This window comes from Pipistrellus kuhlii, unplaced genomic scaffold, assembly GCF_014108245.1.
Source record: "Pipistrellus kuhlii isolate mPipKuh1 unplaced genomic scaffold, mPipKuh1.p scaffold_m20_p_11, whole genome shotgun sequence".
Lineage (NCBI taxonomy): Eukaryota > Metazoa > Chordata > Mammalia > Chiroptera > Vespertilionidae > Pipistrellus > Pipistrellus kuhlii.
In genome coordinates, this window is record NW_023425416.1 from 13,137,031 (window position 1) to 13,154,926 (window position 17,896).

The 17,896-nt window shown below is 42.3% G+C and overlaps 1 protein-coding gene across 6 annotated transcripts in view; it reads left to right on the forward strand.

Moving 5' to 3' along the window:
* Nucleotides 1-17,896, forward strand: part of ERC2 (ELKS/RAB6-interacting/CAST family member 2) — an 876,217-nt gene that overhangs the window by 226,773 nt on the left and 631,548 nt on the right. The gene's annotated exons all lie outside the window — the stretch shown is intronic.

Below are 17,896 nucleotides of genomic sequence, written 5' to 3' on the forward strand. Positions count from 1 at the left end.
ATACAGACAGAAAATGATAATCAGATTTTGCAATTTTAATTTTCTTTTACCTCTTTATAAGGGTATTTAATGTGCTTTGGATAATTAAGAGAAATAAAATTTAGGTTTACAATTTTCCCAGGAAGAGCAAACTGACCCAAAATGATTGCATCTCATGTTTTGAAAGTAAAAAAATAAATGAGTGTTTTCAGATAAACCAAATGATAAGCTACTAGGTAACAAGCGCCTACAAGAGAAGCCTGTACATGCTAGGGACGGGACAGCGATGGAGTGGTCATTCTCTTTCCTTGGTACATGGTAGGTCGTTTGCTGGATTTGATTCTTGAGGGACCCAGCCAAGATTTCATAAGGAGAACTGAGCTGGGGGTAAGGGAGACGGTAGTGAAAGTGGGTGAGGTGAGAAGGGAAAAATAGAGCGTTAGGCAAGGAGGAATGAGGCGGCCAGATGAGTGGTGGGTGCTGATAGGCCTAGCGTCCTGTCTGTGGGCTGCTGAACACAGTGAAGTGACATGAGTAATGCATTTAGCACATTGCCTGGTACACAGTAAGTGCCCATTATGTGGCACCTTGGAAATAAAAGCTGCTTCCATTGGTGTTCTGGTAAATGTGGAACAACTGGCTCTTTGAACTGGATTGGGAAGACATGAGCAGTTCCCCTGAATAGGTATAAGCTGTTTCCTCCCCCTCCCCCACCCTTCTCCGACTGCTTCCCTTTTGTACTGCTCAAGGCCTTTGCAGTCCCTCTGAGATATCTGCAGGGTGTCCTCTTCATCACCCTCGCCAAAGCAGCAGGAAGTTAGCTTAGTCACTCAAACATAAATGGTGTTAGTATGCGGTATGTTATTGGAAGTGATTGCTTGGCTCTGGGACATGAATTTTGCTTGGGGAAATTTCTAGACAAGTTGGCCAAGAGCTACTTGGAGTCATAGGCATTAGGGTCAGCATGCTTTGGGCTAGGTGAGGGTGGCACTGGTGGGAGGAACTGGCTAATGTGAGTCACATGTTTGAGGAGGAAAATTAGAGCTGGGAGGAAAGATTTTTTTTTTTTTTTTTTAGCAAAATAAGAGTTTTTTTGTTTTTTTTAGGGTGCCCCCTCCCCATGAGGGTTTGAGTAGGCAAAATGTGTGGGAAAAAAGTTCAGAGAGCTGCCCAGGGTTCTGTGTAATGGAGAACCTGCTTTTGGTGGTGGTCTTGTTGGGAAGAAAAATAAGATGAGGAAGCCCTGTGTATAGCTGATCACTGAAGTGCTGGCCTTGGTGCTGAGCAATGCACACTGGGTATGTTCTTCATCTCTCACAATCACCTGGAGAGAGAGAGAAACTCCAATCACTCAGTTGCTCAAGCTGGGAACACAGGAACCATCTGTAATTGTTCCTCTCACCCACCACATCCTATTTATAATCACACCCTGATGAAGATACCTACAGTGATATGTCAGAAACATTTGACTCCGCTCCATGTCCCTAATTAATTCTCTGGTCTAGTCCACCATCATCCTTGACTTCTTATCTGGTGGCCCCAAGTTCCTCTTTCATCCATTCTCTACATGGCAGCCAGAGTGATGCTGTTCAAAGTATATGTCAAATCATGTAATCTCCTACCAGAACACCTTCAATGGCTCCCAAAATTCTTCCCATGAGCTAACCTTACTTAACATGCCCCTTGCTTTCTAAGTTCCAGAACACTGCTCTGTCAGTTTTCCAAATATCCAATATTTTCCTTTTCCTTGGACTAAAATATAGTTTTCTCTGCTTCCCCTCCCCATTGGGTTCCCTTCCCCTCTTCCTTGAGGTCTCCGTTTAAATGCCACTTACTAAGAGATGACTTCACTGAGTAGAATCTAAGTTGGTCCTCCCACTTCCCTGATATTCTCTGTTCCAGCACCCCAATTTATTCACAGTATTCCCTATTTCATTTTGTTTTTGCTTTCTTGTTTTCAGTTGCCTCACCCACTAGGTCACAGGTGGGTAACCATGTCTCTCATTTACCACGGTTTTTCCAGTCTCGGGCACAGTGCCTGTCGTGTAAGAGATGCTCAATAAATACCCATTGATGAATAAAGAAACTGAATCGTAGTCCAAAATCACTTGGGTTTTATGCTATTGCCTCTTCTGTCTAGTGAGCATGTAAGCTCATTCCTATTCCCTCTCCCACCTTCCATCTTCTGTTGTACAGTGAGCTGGTAGCACTGAGATTATGAGGTTGGCCTTTGATGTCTTCATAGTTCTAGATCTAATCCCAGGGTGACCCCCTGATTTTAACCAAGCTTCATTTTCTGGTGATCCTAAAACCTGGGTCTCCATAGCACTCTTACTTCACCTCTACTCCATATAACTAATGCAAACTGGGCATCTTTTGACTGAATGCCAGGTGCCTCAACCATAGCGTGTACTAAATTCAATTAATCAAATTTCCTGTTTCTCTTTCTTTTTTTTTTTTTTTTTTTTTTTTTTATGTCCACTAACATTTACTTCACATATTTAGGTGCTCCTGTGCTGGCTGTGTCGATATTTACAATTGTTATATCTTATTTTTCTCGGATAGACCCATTTATAATTATGTAATGCTCTACTTTGTCTTTTAAAAATTCTTTGTTTTGAAGTCTATTTTTTTTTTTTAATTATAATAAGTTTTTATTGTTCATATTATTACAAATGTTCCTTTCCCCCCACCCACCATTGCTCTCCTCCACCAGGTTCCCATCCCACCCTCTGCCCTTTCCCCTCTCCCCATTGTCCTCATCCATAGGTGCACAGTTTATGTTCAGTCTCTTCCCACGCCCCCCTCTCCCCTTTACCCCAAGAATCGTCAGTTCACTCCCCTTCCATACCTCTGATTCTATTATATTCAACAGTTAATATTGTTCATCAGATTTTTTTAATTTCCTTGGTTTTTAGATTCACTTGTTGATAGTTATGTATTTGTTGTTCATAATTTTTATCTTTGTTTACTTTCTCTTCTGAAAGAACCCCCTTCAGCAATTCATATAATTCTGGTTTGGTGGTGATGAACTCCTTTAGCTTTTTTTTATTAGTGAAGCTCTTTATCTGGCCTTCGATTCTGAGTGATAGCTTTGCTGGGTAGATTATTTTTGGCTGTAGGTTCTTGCTATTCATCACCTTGAATATTTCTTGCCATTCCCTTCTGGCCTGCATGGTTTCTGTTGAGAAGTCAGCTGACAATCGTATAGGTGCTCCTTTGTAGGTTACTACCTTCTTTGCTCTTGCTTCTTTTAATATTCTCTCTTTGTCTTTTGCTCTTGGAATTTTAATAATGATGTGTCTCGGTGTGGTCCTCTTTGGATTCCTTTTGTTTGGAGTTCTGTGCGCTTCCTGGACTTGTAAGTCTAATTCTTTCACCAGGTAGGGGAAGTTTTCTGTCACTATTTCTTTCAGTATGTTTTCCATATCTTGCTCTCTCTCATCTTCTGGGACCCCCATAATTCTGATGTTGGTTCGCTTGAAGTTGTCCCAGAGGTTTCTTACATTATCTTCAATTTTCTGGATTCTCTTGCCTTCTAGCTTCTGTGGAGGAGTGTCTTCTGGCTCTTTATGTTCCAAATCTTTGACTTGGTTCTTGCGATCTTCCCTTCTGTTTTTAGGACTCAGTAAAATATTTTTTATTTCAGACAATGTATTCTTTATTTCTTGTTGATCCCTTATCATTTCTTGTTGACTCCTTATTAATTCTAGTTGATCTCTTTTCATATCCTCGTAGCCCTTATCCATCTTTTCTAAGAAATTCTTGAAAAAACTTATAAGCGTAGATTTGAACTCTATATCCAGACGCTTTTTGTCCTCCATTTCTTTCGTTTGTGATCTATTTTGTTGTCGCATTTCGCAGTTACAGATGGGACGGGGTTTCAGGGTGGAGCCTGCAGCTTTGGCTTCTCCTGTTTCTCTTTCTGTGTCTCTCCTCTCAACAAAGAGCATTTTCATCCGCTCAGTTGCTCAAGTCAGAAACCTGTGCATTCTCCCTGGAGGATTTTTCTTATTTCCAGGTCAGTCGCCAACACCTATCAGTTTGAACCTTTGTGTACACTGTGGCTCAGGGCTCTTCTTTCTCTACCTGTCATCTCCACTCTAGCTCAGGCCACTGTCTTCTTTGACCTATGACTGCAGCAGCCTCCTCGCCCGACTCCCTGCTTCCAGTCAGGTCAGATCCCATATGTCCCAAGCTATCTACGTAGAATGTACATCTGATCACGTCATAACCTTCTTGAATCCTTACATAGCCTCTCCATGACTATCGAGAGGAAGTTCACCTCCCTTAGCACACAATGAATGCCAGGGAAGAACACTGTATGAGCTTATGGACAAGTTTTAAGGGATTTGTAGGCCGAGGACATGAAGAGTAAGACCTGATGCATCCCTTGTGTGCCCCTTGGGAAAGCAGAAGCTGGGCTTCCTCTGGGCTCAGGGCTTGCTGCTGTGTATTCACAGAGGGCAAACCTCCCCGTTTCTTGTCATGTTTCTTCTCACCTATCTCTTCTCTGGTCTCTTTTTAGTGATATTTAAAATTTTTATGCACACACTTTTGTGTTGTGTGTGTGTGCATGTTTATTTCTATTAGTTTCTATAGTGTGTGATTGTAGTCAGATGTGTTCCAAGGGCAGCCTGGGCTCTAGGTATTGATCATTGTTTCTAGATACGTGTTTCAGACTCCTAGGACCTGAGGTCAGGACCCAAGCATGTCCTCACTCTAGTCTTGTAAACCCAAGAACCAAGAATTTTCTGAAAAATCTGAAAGTATCTAGTTGGTCTTTTTGCTCACTGTCACTGCCACCACCATTGTCAATAACAGCAACAAACACTTGCTGAGTCAGTGGTGAATTTCAAAATATTAGTGGATTGTGAAATTCAGCTGATTGGTTCATGACCAACATGTTTTAAATGAAAAAAAAAAGATATAATGAAGTGGAATAGAAATAGCAGAGTTTCTCATGTTTAGTAAGTAGAGGAATTTATTTCCATTACATCTATTTTCATGGGCTGTTGTTGCCACCAGTACTCCACTCCCCTATTCTTCATGGGTTCACAACTGGATTGAATTTCCCAGCTACTTTTTCATTTTGGCCATGTGACCAAGTTCTGGCCAATGGGATGTGGGCAAAAGTGAATATTTTACTTCCAGCCATGGACTCTACAAACCTTGACTGGACTTGCCACTGACATTGTTTGCTGTAGTCAGAGATCTCTTTTGAAGTGTATTTCAGATAATGTCCATCAGAAAGTTTAGAAGCTTTTGTATTATTACACTTAATTCTCACAACCCTGCGAAGCAAGTACTGTTTCCATTCCCTTCTATAGATACTGACTTGAGACACAGAAAAGTTAAGTGCTCAAGGTCACAGAGCCAGAAATTAGTGGAGCCAGGATCTGATTCCAGGACGTTGGTCTGCAGAGCCCAGGCTCTCTCTTCATGGTGACAGTCTCTCATGCTGATGCCTGTCTCAGGCACAGTCACAGCCAACACCTGGGGCTTGCTCACACCTGAGGCAGTGGGGACTCAGTTTTCAGTTACCCTTTTTATTGTTTTGAACCTGATTTTATAAACATGTTATCTGCAGACACTGAAAATACTGTTGTGAAACATGACTCAGAGTCTTCTTAGTGTCACATTGAAGGTTAGCAGTGTTATTCCAGGGACTCTAATGGAAGTCTGGCTGCCCCAAATCCCGCCACTGTTTTGGAAAGGACAAAGGAGGTACAGTCCCATTTACCGGAGAGGAGGGTAATTTCTGACATATGGCTCATGATTTACCATCTTGAAGAAACTTTTATCTGTGGCTCAGCAGCTAGGCCTTGTCAAGCTAAAGATGATGAAAGTGTTTATGAGGAATGGACTTGCCAGTTTTATTATTATTTGAAGGGAATAGCCAACAGGAAAATTATGTCATTACAGTTTTTAGAAGCTCAACTCTGATCGTGTCTTTATGGACTTGATTGCTCTTAGAGCAGTTTGTTCTATTACTCTTATATTTTCTCACTAACTCATCTCAAGAACTTTTGATCTTTGATATGTTAAAGGAAAGAAAGGAGGAAGGAAGGAGAGAAGGAAAAAGGGAAAGAAGGAAAGAAGAGGGTCCTCTGTTTTGTCACTCAGCAGTGAGTTTAGATGGGAACTGCCTGACTATGGAAGATGGGCTGTATTTTTAATATACTTAACATTTACCTTTTCGGATACTTTTCCTTTTAAGATCACAAAAGACCTGGTGGGTATTACCTCGTATGATTTCATAAGATCTCTGTGAAGAGGCAGTGGGGGCAGTTTTCTCACTTGTCTAACAGGATTATGGTGTGAAACTCACATTGTGTGGCCCAGCCAATGAACCATACCCATCTCTGACACCTGCCCCCATTGTCTGCCCACAACCTCCGAAGTCACCATTTCCCTAGTGCAGTGGCTTGTCAAAGCGGGCAGGACAGTAGATGTGGCCCTCTGTAGGCACAGGTGATAACTGTGGATTGTCTGTGGAGGATTTAGAAAGAAGCTGTATAAAAGTGGGCATGCTTTCATTCACAATCTGGTTTTTGTAAACAATACCAGTAATAAAATTCTCCCCATGGATGGACCACTCCTACTTCTCTCTTTGGCCCTTCACCCACTCTTTCCCTGCTGATCAAACCCAAATAAAAGACCAGATTGTTATGACTTCATGTTAAGTGCACACAGCAGACTTTCCCATAGCATGTATAGTATGGTTCTGCATAAACACACCTATATATGCAACCCTCCAAACCCTTGCATATACACAAGTGCACATAGTAATGGCGAAAAGGGCTGGAAAGCATGCTATGCCAGACTGTTGACAGCAGTTATGTCTGATGGAGGGATTACAGGAAAATTTCACATTTTTACCAGCAATGTTTGAAAAATAAACAAACAGAAAAACACAGCCACCATTTTCAGTGGTGGCTCCTATAATCAACATTTTTTTTTAAAAAAAGTATGTCTTCTCCACCCAAAGATGCATACCAACTACTGTCTCTTTAGCCACACCTTGCAGTGGGACATGTGGGTGTCCATGTCAGGTGTCAGTTCAAGGCTGGCCTCCTCTGCTCCAAGGCTGGGTGGCCTCAAGTGAGCTCCTTAATCTGCAGATTCACATTATAAAACGGGAACCATGGTTACCTCGTGAGGATCAGACATGCAGCTCAGTAATGCCTGTCACAGTTTCGAGGGGCCTGGCCTAGCGGAGGGGGTCAGTAAATAGCAGCCGCTGTCAGCGTGGCCTGGTTGTCTTCCAAGTGGCCCCCTCCTCCCCTTGCTCACAGCCTCTGCTACAGCCCCCACCTTCTCAATGTTGGAGCAGCTCCCGATGGTCTGCCTTTGCAAATCTCCCCAGCCTTCAGGTTGCTGTCTGACTCATCTTCACTGAGTGTATTTCTGGTTTTGTGATTCCTGAAACACACAAACTAAGCTCAAGCGACTCAGTCCAGCATTTAAAGCTCATGAGAATTGACCACCCCTTTATCTGCATTGCACCTCGGCATTTATCTCTGTCCTGGGGTAAATCCTGTTCCTCGTTCATTGTGCCGATCTGAAAGAAATGGATCAAATAGTCTTGCCTTCCCCTGGGGCTTTTGTTGAGGTCAGGAAAGTGGTGTCACGAAAGCACTATAAACTGTAAAGTGCAGTCCACACCTGTGTTGCTGTTAGTCGGGGTGTATTAGATTCCTGGGGCTGTGGTAGCAAATTATCGCAGACTTGGGAGCTTAAACGAGCAGAAGTTCATTCTCTCACAGTTCCTGGGTCCCCAGGCTGAAGTAAAGGCCTCAGCAGGCCCGCACTCCGGGAGGCCTTAGGGGAGATTTTGCTCGTTGCTTCTTTCAGTTTCTGGTGGCTCCGGGCATCCCTTGGCTTCGGTGGCACTCCCTCCTGTCTCTGCCAGCATCTCCATGTCACCTTCTCTGTGTGTCTGTCTTCCCCTCTCCTGTCTGTCTCTCCTTCTGTCTTTCTCTTACAAGAACACTTTACATTGTATTTAAGATCCAGCTGAATAATCCAGGACGATGCCACTTCAACATCCTAATTTAATTATATCTGCAAGGACCCCTTCCCTTTTCATATATATTATTGATTCCGGAGAGGAAAGGAGAAGGAGAGAGATAGAAACATCAATGATGAGAGAGACTCATTGATAGGCTGCCTCTATCAATGCCACACACCCCTATTGGGGATTGAGCTCAAAATCTGGGCATATGCCCTTGACCGGAATCAAACACGGTTTCCTTCAGTCCGCAGGCTGACGCTCTATCCACTGAGCGCCTTTTCCACATAAAGTAGCACTTGCAGCTTCTGATGAGATATACCTTTTTGGGGGGGTGGGCACCATTTAACCTATAACATGTTACGTTTTTTGAAAATTATTCTTTCATTCTTTAAACAAATATTTGTGAGTGCCTACTGTTTTGGGGGTACTTACTATGTGCTAGAATTACCAAGACATCGATGCCCAAGACAGATGCTTCACTTGCTGTTGGGACCTTATGGGTTTGGTAGACACTAGGCAATGAATACTTTGATCAGAACTGATGGCTGCCTTGTTGGGTGATCTTCTCAAGCTAATTAAGTTCTCCATATCTCAGTTTATTGATTTACACAATTGGCCTCAAGGTCATAGCTCTGTCTAATTCACAAGAAAATTATGAAGGTCAAATAAGACCTTAGATGAGGAAATGTCCTGTTACCCAGCTAGTTCATTGCCAAGTCTTTGCTCATGCTGTCTTTCTTTGGCCCAGAGTCTGGGTTTTGGCTCTTAGATTCACATTCTGACTGCACCCTTACAAGGTTTTGAGATCTTGGGCAAGTGACTTAACTGCTCTGAGTGTAAGTTTCCTAAGCTACAAGATGGAGATAATAATAGTATCTCATGGGCTGTTGTTGCATTTAACATGAGATCATGCATTAGCAGTTTAAAGAAAGGACAAGTCTGTGTAAATTTTTTTGTGATTAATGCATGTTCCCTTTAGGCAATTTAGAAAGTGTAGGTTCCTAAAAAAGAAACATGACAATAACTCATGATATTGCCTGTAACTAATCTCCTGTAGCATTTTGACATATATTATTTCAGTCATGTTTTTTTCCATTTAGTGTATACTTTTTTAAATTAAAACTGTTTTGTAAACATCTCTTTTAATTGTGATTTAATGCTCAACCACTGAGCCACGTTGGCCGGGCAATATTAACCTCATTTTAAACACAGAAGGAGTTTAAGGAAGTCAACCAGGCTTAGCACGTGGGGGTGAGTGTCAATAGTGGGCAGGCACTGTGGAATATATTAGGGATTGAATGCCACATTAGTAAAATTTCTACCCCCAAATCATTAATATAAACTGTCATTTCATCAAATACCAGTTTTGTAAAAGAAGTAAACAATTGTACACAGAGAAGAATAAAAATGGGGAAGTTTTATAAGCAGAGACAGCTCAATGGATACCTCTGTCTTTAGGGCCCCTTCTGTTGGGAGGTGGCTGCTGGCCTTGGTTGTACTGCTTAGTGGGGAGACCTTAAAGAAAGGTTTAGGGTCTACCTGTATCACAGTCTCTAAAGCTTTCTTACTGCCCACTAGGCCATCCGCTAAAGCCAATGAGTCAAGTCACCTCTTCAGGCTCAGCTTCTCCCCAAGTTAAGACCTCATGGCCCCTTTCATTGAAGGGAATGCACCTGATTCAGGTAAGACAGTATCAAGTCCACCTTGAAGAGAATTCTATTCCTGTCTGGCCCCAAGCCTGAACTCCATGTAACAGAAAAATATGGTCTCTTGCATCCAGAGAGGCCTTAGTTCAAATTGTCTCAGCTGCTCACTATCTCCTTGACTTGAGCAAAAGTTCATGAATTCTCTGATCCTCAGTTTCCTCAGTTGTTAGATGGGGATAATAACGTGCCCTCGAGCATTAGTATAGGGATAACAATGCCTTAAGTCTTCCTGGGACAACATTGAGTAGACATAAATGGATAGAAGACAAGTGAGATATGTGTAGCATCTCACATAATTTGTTTGTTTGTTTATTTAGGCATATTATTTCATGCTTACCACGTGCCAGGCCCTGTTATAAATATTAACTCATTTAAAATATATTTTTATTGATTTTTAGAAAGGAAGGGAGAAGGAGAGAGAGATAGAAACATCAATGAAGAGAGAGAATCATTCATTGGCTACCTCTTGCATGGCCTTTCCCTCACCCTCCCCCCCAACCCCCCTACTGCGGATTGAGCCTGCAACCCAGTCATATGCCCTGACTATGAATCAAACCATGACCTCCTGGTTCAGGGGTTCAACACTACTGGTCATGAGTCAACAATGCTGGTCATTGGTCAACACTGCTAATTCATAGGTCAATGCTCAACCATTGAGCCACGTTGGCCGGGCAATATTAACCTCATTTTAAACACAGAAGGAGTTTAAGGAAGTAAACCAGGCTTAGCAAGAGGGAGTGAGTGTCAACAGTGGGCAGGCACTGTGGAATATGTTAGAGATTAAATGCCACATCCTGCCTCACCCTCCCAGGGCCCCCATGGAAAATGTATATGTAGTCATGCATGCATAATATTGGAAAGAACTGAGTAATAATGACTAAGCACACAGGCTAGCGATTAAATCTGAACTGTATTATCTTAGGCCAGTTAGTTCCTCAGTTTCCTTGCCTGTGAAATGGAGAGAATTTGGGAAGATTGAAGTACACAGAAAGTCTATACTTTAGCATAGTACTTGGTACATGGAAACAATTCTAAAAATTGTTATTAGCACTCTAATGGAAATAAAGGCAAAGAGTAGGAGGAGAAGGAAGGGTGTGTGTGTGTGTGTGTGTGTGTGTGTGTGTGTTTGTGTGTATTGCATGCTGCAGCAGATGGGATTTGACGTGGGCCATTGAGAGACTGCATTGAATAAAAAGATGCAGTAGAATGGACGGCAAGTGTGGATGGATGAGCATGACTGCACTGGGGGAGGGGGATTTGGGGAAGGTAGTGTGGGGAAAGATTGGAGAGTGATATGAAGCTTCTTCTTAGGAAATGGGTTCTGCCTTTGGTTTGAGACCATGATGAGAACTTATTTCATCTGTCCATCCATCCATCCATCCATCTATCCATTCATTTCACTGTATCATTTCACCTCACTTGTCCTTAATCCCCTTATTTGTAAAATGAGGATTGTGTGAGAGAGCCCATGAAGAGGACCTAAACTGGCTCAGCATAGAGAGCACTTGGCAGTGGACATTAGTTGCTCTTGTTTCAGCCATGTGCTGGAGGGAGTGCTCTGTGCTGAAGGACTAGATAGCAACTCAGAGCTAACCCAGACAGCTCCTCAGGTCTAGTACCGGGCTTCAATCCCCCTGCTATTGCTCCTAGACTGGGACCTGGGGTTTAGGTTCCTCGTGACAAGTAGAGATAAGATTTGTGCTTGCCTCCCAAGTTTAGGGTGAGAATTCGATGAAATATTTAATGTCAAGTACTTAGCACAATGTTTAAGACATGGCCAGACTTCCATGAATGGTCAGGTGAGTATTATTATTAAATTCTGTGTAATAAAAAAAAAAAAGCAGACCCAATGGAGGAGTGTTAGAGGGAGCATATTTGTGAATCCAGGAGAGAACTTTCCAACTCACAGCATTGCTTTTGTGGAAGCGTGACCCTCCAGAACTGAAGTTGTTCAAGCTTCAGCTCAGTGCCCCACATCAGGGATATGAAAGACGTTCTGCTGTGAGTGAGGCCCTGCACCAGCTCTTTTCCATGAGCTGCTCTCCCCTTCTGTGAGCCTCAGTATTTTACACTCTGAGGTTTCGCCGCAGATGGCAAAGAGAGCAAAAGAAGACCGTGCCCTTTTCTGTAAAAATGTCACCACACTGCCACAGAGTGTTTGTTCCCTGGTGGTCGAAAGTGTGGTGTGTCTTCAGCCAGAGCGTCATCTGCGTGGGCGCCGCCCTCTGCGCCTGCGATGTGCAGCCATCTGGGCTGTGGGGGCGTGCAGGGAACACGTAGCTGATTCATCTGCCACCCCCCTGCTGGCATCTCCAAAGTGGGCCCTCTGGCTGGAGCTGTGAAGCTGCCGGGCCCTTTCTTTCTCACACCCTCTCCAAGGCTTCAAGAGAGAAAGGGTCATGAGGAAACGTGTATAAAGATCCAGAAACATGAAATGATGGTTGGGTGGCCCTGAGGGCAGCTGGACAGAAAACCAGTGACTTCTACCTGGTTTTAGAATCTGGAACTAGAAGTATGACCCCAATGATTATGGTTCTCACATGGTTTTCTGAGGACCTTGGAATTCCCATGAGGTACCCCAGGGGTGTCTGCAGTGGCCTGTGTGGTGTGTCTCCTGGCCTTTCTTCCCCTTCCCTCCCCTATCCTATCCAGATCCTCTTTTTCCACTTCTTTGTTCCCTCTTCCTGGACCACTCTCCCCACAGTGTCCGCATGGCCAGTTTCTGCTCATTGTTCAGACCTTGGCTGAATGTCATAGTCTCTGGGAGGCCTTCCCGAACACTAGATTAAAGTTACAGGGCTAAGTGAAATATGTCGGAGAAAGACAAACATTGTATGATTTCACTTATATGTGGAATCTAGAGAAACAAACAAATGAACAAATAAAACAAAACAGAAACAGACTCATAGATATAGAGAAAAACTGAGCATTGCCAGATGGGAGGGAGATGATGAAAATGTCCTCCCTGTGTAAAGGGGTATAAGAAGTACAAACCCCCAATGATAAAAAAAAAATGAAGTTGTAGGATTGTAATGTACAGGTAGGGAAAATAGTTAATATTTTTGTAACAACCTATGGTGATAGATGGTTACTAGACTTATTGTGGTGATCACATTTTAAGGAATATAAATGTCAAATCACTAAAAATTAAAGTGAAGAGGATGATAACAGGAAAAAATAACCTTAATTGGTATTGCGGTTCTGAACTAGAGAATTAGAAATTTAACCACATGTTCAGTAGGCTTACCTTATCCTTCCCCCATTATCTCCATCTCAGTATTCAGCATCCACAGCATTTATCATCTGTATACATTTTTAATTTTTAATTTCTTTCTTTATATATTTCTGATGCCCTTCCTACCAGAGGACCCATCTGTTTTGTTTTTTCCCTATCTAAAGGAGCTATTGCACTGTCTGCAGCATAGATGATCAACTATCGATAATTTTATCAAGTGTGTGTGTGTGTGAGAGAGAGGTAGGCTTTTTTTTTGGAACAAAACAAACTTATACTGCTAAAATAAAAGTTTTAAATTCACTTATCTAGAATAAGAAAAATAGAATCCAACCTGCCCCACTCCATGACTGTTTAGACCAAACCAGGAGTTCTGTGCACAATCTCTGAACAATGAGCTCCCGCAGATGCTAATTTTGCCTGGCTCAGGCTCCTGGCATCCCGTCACTGGGCAAGTAAGCCCATCTCCCAGTGGCTGTGGGTGCTGTTGCCAATGACTCACACCTGTGATCTTTTTAAAAAATTTTTAAAAATATATTTTATTGATTTTTTACAGAGAGTAAGGGAGAGGGATAGAGAATTAGAAACATCGATGAGAGAGAATCAGCTGCCTCTTGTACACCTCCTACTGGGGATGTGCCTACAACTAAGGTACATGCCCTTGACCGGAATCGAACCTGGGACCTTTTAGTCCACAGGCTGACGCTCTATTCACTGAGCCAAACCGGTGTCGGTACACCTGTGATCTTTACTGGAGGTGTGCCTTTGGGTAGCTGGAGGTGCCAGACTTCCCTCCTCCCCCAAGAAGTGCAAAGGCCACCCCCAGGTCGTGCCTGATTGGAGCAGGGTACAGAGGTCTGGCTCCTTGACTCAGTGGGACAGACTCTGCTGCACAGCTTACTTCCTAGAGCTTCCCAGGCTCAGTTTCTAGACTCTTCAATTCCAATAATTACAAGCTATTGTTCCTTGTGATTAAGCCCCTATCCCAGTGGTCGGCAAACTCATTAGTCAACAGAACGACAAACCAAGGCTCGAGAGCCGCAGGTGGCTCCCAAGCCGTAGTTTGCCGACCACTGTCCTATACAACATCCTTGCTTAACTTCTCTGCACAAAAACCCTGTCTCAGACTCTGCTTCTCAGGAATCTGACCTAAGTCATAGAGATGGACTAAAGTAAGTGGCCTAGATACTGCTGAGGTAGCGGGCACAGTGCCATATAAGACAGTGCCCAGAGCTAGACTCCAGTAAGAAAGATTTTGGACCAGGAAGTTGTCATCAGAGGAGAGAAACCTGATTTGTTCCTTTGTCCCTGAATGAGTAGAACAAAGGTCAGTGTATAGATACTTCAGGGCATGTATTTGCTTCAGTGTAGAAAGCTGTCTATAGCATGGTCTAAAGGTTAGTGGAAGATTAACCAACCTATGATAGTTTTCTAGTACTGCTGTAACCAATGATCACACGTTTAGCATCATAGAACAACACAGATTTACTAGCTCACAGTCCGGAAGTCCTGGTATAGCACTGCTAATTGTTTCCTTAGCTCGGAGTCTCGTGAGGCCAGAATCAAGGTGTTGTTAAGGCTGTGCTCCTTTCTAGAAACTTGGGATCAACCTGCTTCCAAGCTCACCTAGATTGTTGGTTGAATCCAGAACCTTGAATCTGTAGGACTGAGATCCCCATTACCTCTAACCCCTAGCGGCCTCCTCTGGATCTTGCCCATGACCCCTACATCTCAGAACCAGCAATGGCACAGCAGATCCTTTTCATGCTTAGGATATCTCTGACTCCCCATCTGCCACATCTCCCTGCTGCCTCCAGTCAGAGAAAGTTCTGAGCTTTTAAAGAGCTGGTGGGATTAGAGAAATGGAAGATTGAACCAAAAGAGAAGAAATAAGGAGATGACTGTAATGAAAGAGACCAATAGTGATGTTGGTGTCAACTTCAAATATCCAGTGAAAGCCAAGTGGTGAAAATGGGCAGGGTAGTATGGTGGCTGGGAGCAGAGACCTTGGAACCAGACTGCTTGGGGTAATTCCCAGCTGTATACTGCAGTGGACTGGGCAACTTACTAACTTCTCCATGTCTCTGTTTCTGTGAGTGAAAAATGGTGATAGTATTAATACCTGCCTAAGGTGGTTAATGAGAGGATTACATATTTTAATATTTATAAAGTGCTTAGAAGAGTGCTAAGTACAACATAGCAGTATATAAGTATTAACTATTATCATTCTTCAGAACAGACTCCTTCCAATCAACAGTGATAAATTTTTAGGCCTATAAGTACAATGTTATTTGTACTGTGTCATTCAATTAATCGGCATTTATTGAGTTCTTGTGCTTGGCAGGTACTATATTGGTTACTGGGAATATAATAGACATGCAGAGTCCTTGTGCTCATGAAGTTTGCCACTCACTGATAAATATGGACTTGAGTCATTAATTTAATAGGCCATTGTAAAATCACAGTCATAGCCAATGACATGAAGGAGAGTACACAATGCTATGAGTATATATGAGTGTGTGGCATGTAAATTAGTCTGGAGGGTCAGCTAATAGCCTTTCTGCGACATATTTGTAATCTATTGCTTTACAACCTGTTACCACAAACACTTAGTGGCTTTAGATAACTTATTATCTTATAGATTCTGTGGGTCAGGAAAGAAGGAGTCATTTACCTGGATGGCTTTGGCCTAGAGTCCCTCATGAGGTACAGTCACGCTGCTGGGCAGGGCTGCAAGCAGCAGCTGTAGGCTTGGCTGGGTCTGGAAGATTCACTTCCATGATGGCTCATTCAGGTAGCTGTTCATAGAAGGTCTCAGTTTCATGCCATTAGGCTCTTCATATGGCACCTTGAATGTCCTCATGATGGGCAACTGGCTTCCTCCAGGGCATATAATCCAAGAATGTCATCAAGGATGAAGCCATAAATGTCTTTTATGACCAAGTCTCAGACATCACACATGTCACTTTGACCATATTCTATTTATTAGAAGTAAGTTACTAAGTGCAGGCCACAGTTAAGAAGATATTTAGGCTTCACCTTATAATGGGAATGTCAGAGGATTTGTGGACATAGCTCAACGACTGCATTAGGAACTAGTGTTTTTTTTTCTGAGATGAGTAGGATGAGTATTGGAGATTGTCTAGTCCAGGATTGATAACTTTTTGTCTAAAAGGCCATATGCGAGGCCATATGGTCTCTGTCAAAGTATTCAACTCTGCCATGGTAGCATGGAAGCAACCACAGACAATAAGTAAGTGAATGGGCAAGCAGTATTTCAATAAAAGTTTATTTACCAAAACAGATGGTAGGCTGGATTTGGCCCATGAGCTATGGTTTGCTGACTTCTGTAGACAAAAGAGAATAAAAGGGTAGAGGATTATTCCAAACAGAAGAAACAGATTGTTCTAGAAAAGATTAGAATTCTTGTGAATTTAAGAGTATAAAGATACCTAAAACAGAGTTTTTCCATGTCTAGGAGTTTTATTGTATGATGGTTTGTAATGGAAAAAAAGAAGAGTAGGAAACATTTACATAGACAAATTCTAAAAACATAAATATTGTTGAGGTCAAAACCAACATGCAAAAGCTTCGTGCAATATGGGTGGCTGGCATTTATGTAAATGAAATAACAATTCACTCTGTTTTTAGATTTATACCACTTACAAGGACATACATATGTAAAAAGCACAAAACACACATGGGAAAGACACCAACTTGAAGAGGATGGTCTTTCTCTAAAAGAATGGCAGTGAAAAAAGTTGAACTTCACTTTCTGTTAAGTTTGTGTGTGTGTGTGTGTGTGTGTGTGTGTGTGTGTGTGTATTTAAATTAAATTGTGGTAAAACACACACAACATAAAATTTGCCATCTTAACCATTTTTAAGTGCAATTCAATAATCTTAAGTATACTCAACATTGCTTTGCAACCAATCTCTAGAACTTTTTCCATCTTGCAAAATGAAACTCTGTGTTCATTAAATAACAACTTGCTATTTCTCCCTAAACCTCAGTCCCTGGCAATGACCATTCTACTTTCTGTTTCTATGAGTTTGATGACTCCATATTCCTCAGTTAAGTAAAATTTTACACTATGTGTGCTTTGTGACTGCTTTATATCACTAAGCATAATACCCTCAAGGTGCATTCCTATTGTAGCAGATGTTCGAGTTTCGTTCTTTCCTTTTTAAGGCTAATATTCTATTTATCCATCCATCTGTTCACAGACATTTCACTTGCTTCCATTTTATGGCTATTGTGGTAACACTACGAATATGGGTGTACAAATCTTAAAGGATTTTGATCAAAGAAATGATTAATTAAATCTGTAGAAATATAGTCGCCTGAGGTCCTTCTCTTTTTCCATTTCCCCACAGCACATTCCAGTCAAACATTCACTCATACTATCGGCAAAAATTGCTGTAGTCAAAGTTACTAATGAGATTACTAATAACCTGCATGTTGCTAAGTCCTGTGGTCAGTCCTTTAGCCTTATTCTATTAACCTCTCTGTAGCAATTGCTTAGGTGGTCACTCGTGTATCCTAGACTCATCTTCACTCTTGAGTTCCATGATGCTACAGTCGTCCTCCTCATACTTCACTAGCTATTCCTTCTCAGTTTCCTTTGCTGCTTCCTTCTCACTTCTCCTACTCCTAATGTTGGATTGCCCCTGAGGTCAGTCCTCTGACTTCTCTCTGCTCAGTCCCTAGTTGATCTCTGCTTTAAGTACTATGTATTCACTGATCTCAGATTGGCAATTATAGCTCTTCTCCTTTCAAATGAAGATTCATCTATTCAACCTCCTACTCAACATCTCCACTTCAATGCTTAATAGCATCACAAACTTCACACATGCAAAAACCAAACTCTTGGTTTCCATAACTCCCACTTCTCCTCCCCAGTCTTCCCTGTCTTTGTATTCCACCTCCATTCTTCCTGTTTGGAATAGACTCCTGGAAGTT